The sequence below is a fragment of the Anomaloglossus baeobatrachus genome, chromosome 4, assembly GCF_048569485.1.
Source record: "Anomaloglossus baeobatrachus isolate aAnoBae1 chromosome 4, aAnoBae1.hap1, whole genome shotgun sequence".
Taxonomy (NCBI): Eukaryota; Metazoa; Chordata; class Amphibia; order Anura; family Aromobatidae; genus Anomaloglossus; species Anomaloglossus baeobatrachus.
In genome coordinates, this window is record NC_134356.1 from 79,342,823 (window position 1) to 79,351,627 (window position 8,805).

The window sequence follows — 8,805 nt, forward strand, 5'->3', positions numbered from 1 at the left end:
ACACTCCACATTTTAGGAGGTCAAAAGTAATTGGACAAATAAACCAAACCCAAACAAAATATTTTTATTTTCAATATTTTGTTGCGAATCCTTTGGAGGCAATCACTGCCTTAAGTCTGAAACCCATGGACATCACCAAACGCTGGGTTTCCTCCTTCTTAATGCTTTGCCAGGCCTTTACAGCAGCAGCCTTCAGGTCTTGCTTGTTTGTGGGTCTTTCCGTCTTAAGTCTGGATTTGAGCAAGTGAAATGCATGCTCAATTGAGTTAAGATCTGGTGATTGACTTGACCATTGCAGAATGTTCCACTTTTTTGCACTTATGAACTTCTGGGTAGCTTTGGCTGTATGCTTGGGGTCATTGTCCATCTGTACTATGAAGCGCCGTCCGATCAACTTTGCGGCATTTGGCTGAATCTGGGCTGAAAGTATATCCCGGTACACTTCAGAATTCATCCGGCTACTCTTGTCTGCTGTTATGTCATCAATAAGCACAAGTGACCCAGTGCCATTGAAAGCCATGCATGCCCATGCCATCACGTTGCCTCCACCATGTTTTACAGAGGATGTGGTGTGCCTTGGATCATGTGCCGTTCCCTTTCTTCTCCAAACTTTTTTTCTTTCCATCATTCTGGTACAGGTTGATCTTTGTCTCATCTGTCCATAGAATACTTTTCCAGAACTGAGCTGGCTTCATGAGGTGTTTATCAGCAAATTTAACTCTGGCCTGTCTATTTTTGGAATTGATGAATGTTTTGCATCTAGATGTGAACCCTTTGTATTTACTTTCATGGAGTCTTCTCTTTACTGTTGACTTAGAGACAGATACACCTACTTCACTGAGAGTGTTCTGGACTTCAGTTGATGTTGTGAACGGGTTCTTCTTCACCAAAGAAAGTATGCGGCGATCATCCACCACTGTTGTCATCCGTGGACGCCCAGGCCTTTTTGAGTTCCCAAGCTCACCAGTCAATTCCTGTTTTCTCAGAATGTACCCGACTGTTGATTTTGCTACTCCAAGCATGTCTGCTATCTCTCTGATGGATTTTTTCTTTTTTTTCAGCCTCAGGATGTTCTGCTTCACCTCAATTGAGAGTTCCTTAGACCGCATGTTGTCTGGTCACAGCAACAGCTTCCAAATGCAAAACCACACACCTGTAATCAACCCCAGACCTTTAAACTACTTCATTGATTGCAGGTTAACGAGGGAGATGCCTTCAGAGTTAATTGCAGCCCTTAGAGTCCCTTGTCCAATTACTTTTGGTCCCTTGAAAAAGAGGAGGCTATGCATTACAGAGCTATGATTCCTAAACCCTTTCTCCGATTTGGATGTGAAAACTCTCATATTGCAGCTGGGAGTGTGCACTTTCAGCCCATATTATATATATAATTGTATTTCTGAACATGTTTTTGTAAACAGCTAAAATAACAAAACTTGTGTCACTGTCCAAATATTTCTGGACCTAACTGTATAGGATTCAGGGTCCAGGTTCAAGTTCGGGTCAAGTCTGGATTCTGAACCGAACTTTTAGCTAAAGTACAGTTGAACCCGAACCTCCACGGGTCTCATCTCTAGTTTTGAGCAGTTTTTTTTTTCTTTTTTTGGTGGAGGAAGGTGCAGTTTTCAGAATGGTGTCACTTCTGAGTACTTTTTTACTTATCTCACAGCCCTCTTCTGATAAATTTTTAACCCTTCTAACTTCCTAACAAAAAATAATTATGTTTCAAAAAGGATACATAAAAAACATAAACATAGAACATAAAAAACACTTTATAACACGCTATAACACGCTCCGGTGCAGACTGGTCAAAAGGGTGGCGCCATTCTCCGGGACCGGCGCCTCTTCTTTCGGCCATCGTTGTTCTCCTTCTGAAGCCGGGGTGCATGACGCGTACTACGTCATACCCACTAGCCGGCACTGAGGTCTTGTGCAGGCGCACTTCGATCTGCCCTGAGGGCAGATCAAAGTATTGTAGTGCGCCTGTGCAGTACCTCAATACCGGCCTGTATGCATAACATAGTACGCGTCATGCACCCCGGCTTCAGATGGAGAACAAAGATGGCCGAAAGAGGAGGTGAAGGTCCCGGAGAATGGCTCCACCCATTTGACCAGTCTGCACCGGAGCGAACCCCTAGGTGAGTATTATAAAGTGTTTTTTTATGTCCTACACAGCGGCCTGGGCTCTTATATACAGCATGTTAGAATGCTGTATATAAGAGCCCACTGGTGGTGGCCGCAGCTTATATGCCCCAAATCTGGTGACAGGTTCCCTTTAAGTAGCTGAAGAATATTTTTGGATTATTTTTACTTTTTTTCTGGTAGTCTCTCTGTCTCAATTTTGCTGCCTTGATTTGGTTTTTACACAATTTATTTTTCTTCCCTCTATTTATTTTACACCTCCTCAGTACCCTCTTGCTTTAGTTCTCTAAATGTTTTTTTTTTTTTTATTTATTGCCCCCCTTACAGTTCTATTTAGCCATAGTGGTTTCCCCCTATTTTTAGCTCGTTTATTCCCATAGGGTGTATATTGTGCACAGGTCCCATTTAAGATGCTAATAAAAGTCTCCAATTTTGTTTGTGTGCTTTTATTTTCAAGGATATTGTCCTAGTGTATGGCACATTGGGCATTGTCCCAGTGAAAGATCATCTCTAGTGATGAGCGGACTCGCAGCTAACCGAGACCAACTGGTCACTTTTATCTGGTGTTTAAAATCTGGATCCGGGCCGTATTTCTGTCCCCATATAAGTCTATGGGTACCAGAATCCGAGTATTAAAAATGTTGGTAGAAGGGATAGGGGATAGGAGAAGACGAGCTGTACTTACCAAGGTTCTGGGGCGGCTGTACTCTGCTTCCAGTCCTTTCATTGTATATGCACTGCTTTCCCCACCCACCGGCCGTCCTAGTGTTTGTGATTAGTTGCAGTCAGACATGCCCCCAACCTGTCTGACAGTGTCTGCCTGCAACCAATCACAGGTGCTGTCCTCGGGTCTATATCGTACAGTAAAAATAAATGAAAATATTTGGCATAGGGTCCCCCCCATAATATGATACCCAGCACAGATAAAGTATACGGCTACAGGCTGCAGCCCCCAGCCGACAACTGGGGGGTTGGTATTCTCAGACTGGGGAGCCCCCCCCCAGCCTAAAAATAGCAGTCTGCAGCCACCCCAAAATTGTCACATTCATTAGATGTGACAATCAGGGTACTTTACCCGGCTCTTCCCGATTGCCCTGGTGAGATGGCAGTCTGTGTAATATCAGTAGTTAATGATAGCTATCATCAAGTCCAAAATTAGTGATGGGAAGAGGTCTATGAAACCCCCCATCACTAATCCTATAATTAAAAAGAAATAAACACAAACAGAGAAAAATCCTATATTTGAAATAAAATACAGCACCCTCTGTCCCCTGTTTATTAACTGTTTATTATTGGCAGCAGTGACGTCACTCAGTTCACCAGAGGTCATACCCGTGTTCCCATTGTATGACGTCTGGTGACCTGAAGCACTCTGGCAGTGGGAGATCGTAACCAGCATCCCGCCAGACCTTTAACACTGACAGAGCCGGCCGGGGGTCAGTGAGAGTGGGGCTGCCCGCTCTCCACTCCTCACGGTTGGCACTGTCACTGTCAAAAGTGCAAGACCGTGCCCTGCACCCTGCAACCCTTTAAGGTGACAGTGCCGGCTGAGGGAAGTGGGTGGTGTATTTTATTTTATAGAATTTTTCTCATAGACCTCTACCCATCACTTATTTTGGGCTTGATTACAGTTGTGCAATGACATTTAACTCCTTATTACCCCGATTGCCACCACACCAGGGCAATCGGAAAGAGCCAGGTAAAGCGCTGGGATTGTCACATCTAATGAATGCGACAACTTCAGGGTGGTTGCAGGCTGCTATTATTAGGCTGGGGGGCACGCAATAACCATGGGTCTCCCCAGTCTGAGAATTCCAGTCCCCAGCTGTCGGCTTTATCATGGCTGGGTATTAAAATTGGGGAGGGGACCGTATGCTGTTTTTTTTAAAACTATTTATTTAAATAAAGAGTTGCATGCATTTCCTCCTATTTTGATACACAACCAAGATAAGCTCATGGCTGGAGACTGCAGCTTGTAGCTGTATGCTTTATCTGTGCTGGGTAACATAATATAGGGGACCCCTATGCCAAATATCTTATTTATTTTTACTGTACGATATAAACCCGCAGACAGATTAGTTGCAGGCAGACGCTGTCACACTGGCCTGGGGCGCGTCTGACTGCAACCAAATGCAGACGCTAGGCCTGCTGCTGGACAGGGAAAGCAGTGCATATGGATAAGCAATAATCAGCGGCCCAGGAAGTGAATTTGTTCTTTAAAAATAATAATAATATTAATAAAAAAATCTTTATTTCTATAGCGCCAACATATTCCTCAGCGCTTTACAATTCAGGAGGCTCATATACAGTATAACAAATAACAGTTATAGAAAATACAATATTTAGAGTATGGAGGGAAAACAAAAACAACAACTCTGCTCGTAAAAGCTTACAATCTACAATGAGATTCGGGGGGGGGGGGGACAAAGTACAAGTGCTTATTTACAATGACAATCCAGCCATCTCAAGGAAGTGGAGGATAGATAATGGCTGCCTGGACCAGTTGGCCAGAACCTTGAGATGCATTTGGGTGCCATGGAGTTTGACGTGGAGTTATATTCTGAGAAGGCGTGGAGGGACTATGTGAATTTAGTTTGGCTAGGGAGTGTGATTGGCCGCCCTAAAAACATGCGTTTTAGGGAACCTCTGAAGCTGAGTAAGTTGTGATTCGTCCTAGCTTCTTGGGGTAGAGCGTTCCAGAGCACTGGTGCAGCTCGGGAGAAGTCTTGGATCCGGAAGTGGGAGGTTCGGATTAGTGTGGATGTTAGTCTTAAGTCATTTGCAGAGCGTAGGGATCGGATAGGGTGATAGACAGAGAGGAGGGTGGAGATGTATTTTTCCTTTATTATTTTTTTTTTATTCCATGAGTTGTTAGATCCAGATCAACCCCTGGGTCCGACACTCAGGTAAGTTTGAATCCGTGTGGATCCGGACATTTACAGTCCGGGTCCTCCCATCACTAATTATTATTATTATTATTATTTATTATTATAGCGCCATTTATTCCATGGCGCTTTACAAGTGAAAGAGGGTATACGTTCAACAATCATTAACAGTACAAAACAGACTGATATAGGAGGAGAGAGAACCCTGCCCGCGAGGGCTCACAGTCTACAGGGAATGGATGATGGTACAATAGGTGAGGACAGAGCTGGTTGCGCAGTGGTGTACTGGACTGAGGGCTATTGTAGGTTGTAGGCTTGTTGGAAGTGGTGGGTCTTGAGGTTCCTCTTGAAGCTTTCCACGGTAGGGGAGAGTCTGATATGCTGAGGTAGAGCGTTTCAGAGTATGGGGGAGGCATGGGAGAAATCTTGTACGCGATTGTGGGAAGAGGAGTAAAGAAGGAGATCTTGTGAGGATCTGAGGTTGCGTGCAGGTAGGTATCGGGAGACTACGTCACAGATGTAAGGAGGAGACAGGTTGTGGGTGGCTTTGTATGTCATGGTTAATGTGTTGAACTGGAGTCGTTGGGCGATGGGAAGCCAGTGAAGGGATTGGCAGAGTGGCTGAGGAATAGCAGGGGAGAGGTGGATTAAGCGGGCCACAGAGTTTAGGATAGATTGGAGGGGTGCAAGAGTGTTGGAAGGGAGGCCAGAGAGCAGGAGGTTGCAGTAGTCAAGGCGGGAGATGATGAGGGCATGCACTAATGTTTTTGCTGATTCTTGGTTAAGGAAAGCACGGATCTGGGAGATATTTTTGAGTTGTATAATCATTTCTTAATATACCTGGTGTATCCTATCTATAGTAGTATGCCATCAATATTATTGGAATGATGAAAACACTATTCCTAGTGTCAGAAAACCTCGATAACATTTTATTCAATGTAAGAGGCACTAAGTGTTAAAAGTGAATAACGTCTTTATTGTGCATTTTTAGCTTGCATTACTCGTGGTATTACTATTGTCTATGTACTGTATACTTGACTGATGCAAAGAATTATAATTTAAAGCTCTGTTTATTTGAGATAAATTTGAGTAAAACTGCAGATTAATGTGCTGCTATTTATTTATCGAATAGTTTCACCGAAACCAGCCTGAGAGGTTTGGCGGCTTTTGGGCAGCTGATTCTGCTCTCAGGATTTCCCCACGTCAGGCTGTGGAGTCTACAGACAGGAAGCTGAAGCAACAAGCGCCTGACCAGAGTTTCCTTTTGACATAACATGAAGGGGATGATTAATGGAAATCAATGAGTCTACAGTCAGTAATATTATGTTCCTCTAAAATCTAGATATATTAACATGTAGTAGTTTAATTGGTGACATTGTGGAGAAATATACATGTCTTTGTAGTGTACTGCTGCCTGCAGGTAGTAATGGTTCAAGGGGTGCAGTGATTGCCAGTTCTGCTGATCTAGAGAATTCTATACCCACCATATTGGAATCGCACTGCCCGTATAGCAAGAGTCTGGCACAGCAAGTGGTGAAGAGCGGCCTGGGTGTTGTGGCTTCTTTGCTTCGGTGGCCACTGTAATATCAGCACTTAGGCTATGTGCCCACATTGCATTTCTGTGTGCAGATTTTCTGCACATAAAAAGCATGTTTTGGCAAGAAAAAAGCAGCAGAAAAAAATGTGCATTTTTTTTATTGCTTTGCGCTTTGTTTCACGTGCGTTTTTTTAATGCTTTTTTTTAGTCATGGCGATTGTGGGGGTTCAGCCCCCTTAAGTCAGGATTCTCATAGACTTTGTTGGCACGTGGTTTTTCTTGCAGTATTGATTAAAATCTGCAAATATAAAAACATGAAACAAAGCATTAAAAAAGCAATGTGTGCACAGAGATTAAGGTTCTGATTTGAAAAGTCACAATACGTTTGCACAACTAGTAGTTGTATAACAATAATACAACTTTTGGCGTTTTCATGCCAGTTTTGGACAGATCTACCCATCCGACAGATTCTTCAAAAATTCACTTCAGTGGCATAACTTACAGTCCCTAACAGAAGTTCTGTCGCTTATCCATGTTATGTAAATAAAAGCTTATAACCTGACTTTAAATTCATCCATTGGTTTCATAAATTACTCTTTTGAAAGCTGAAACCCTCTCAAATTTGGTTTAGGTTATGAAAATAAAGTTGCTGCAAAGCTGAAATAATGATCATTTAATGAACTCAGAAAGGTCAGATTTTGGCTAGACAAAAGTTTTGTCGCCCACAGAAAGTAATGTGAAATTCAAACAAATAATTAACTTCTAATACAAAGATATGTTGCATAACATTGGTAAATGACGTTGTGGTGCTATTAGATCCATATTGAATATTTTGTGTGACTCCCATGAGCTTGAAGGACTGCATCCATGCGGTTCAACAATGATTCATACAATGTATTGATGAAGTCATCAAGAATAACAAATAATGCAGTCCTGCATGCTTCCCAGAGTTCATCTAGATTCTTTGGTTTTGTCTTCCAAGCTTCCTCCTTCATCCTACCCCAAACATGCTCAATGATGTTCATGTCTGGTGACTGGGCTGGCCAGTCCTTGAGCATCTTGATCTTCTTTGCCAGGAAGAACTTTGTTGTAGAGATTGATGTATGAGATGGAACACCATCCTGCTGCAGAATTTGACCCCTTTTTTGATTGGGAATGTAAGAGGTAGCTAATACTTCTTGATATTTTAGGCTATTGATATTGCCTTCCACCTTGCAAATTTTTCGCACCCCCCCATACTGAATGTAACCCCAGACCATGCTCTTTCCACCACCAAAGTGAACTGTTTTCTGGATCCATACGGGCTCCAGTAGGTCTCCTGCAGTATTTGCGGTGGCTGTGGTGTAAGTCAACTGAAGATTCATCAGAGAAATCCACATTCTGCCACTTTTCTAGCGTCCATCTGTTTAGCAGGCTGCGGGACTTTGCAAATGCCACACAGTTTTTTAATTGCCTTTTGTTTAGTGCTGGCTTTTGGACACTGATTCTACCATGGAGGCCATTTCAAGACAGAATCCTACAAACTGTTCTAGTTGACACAGGGACTTGAGGTGACCAGGCCTGTTGGAGCTCTGCTGCAGTGGAAGAGTGGCTGGCTTTGGATTTTCTAACCAACAAACATTCTTCCTGAGCAGTTGTCTTGCGGGGTCTGCCGGACCTGGGCTTGTCAAAAACATCTCCAGTCTCTTCAAATTTTTTTTCATTCTTTGTACTTGACGCTGAGACACATTAAATGTGCCAGCCACCTCTGCAGTGGATCAGATCTTCAGCCTCTTGATAATCAAGGCTTTGGTCACAGGGTGAATTTTTGGCATGTTGTCAGAGGTCAAGTTGCAGTTCAACTGAAGGTCTGGGGTGCTGGGTTTCTTTTCATACACACTCACTAATTAACCGATCATTTAGTGAGCACAGGTGAGGATGTAAACTGGGATTGGGTGCATTATATGACAAGGTGACAAAACTTTTGTCTTGTCAAAAACCTTTCTGTTTTCATTAAATGATGAATATTTCAGCTTTGCAGCAACTTTATTTTCATAACCTAAACCAAATTTGGGAGGGTTTAAGCTTTCAAAAGAGAAATTTATGAAACCAATGGATAAATTTAAAGTCAGGTTATAAGATTTTATTTACATAATATGGATAAGCGACAAAACTTGTGTCAGGGACTTTACACCAGAAATGTACTCGAGTCCCGCACACTGCTGATAACATGTCCCTAAATCATTAATTGATTTGGATATGCGT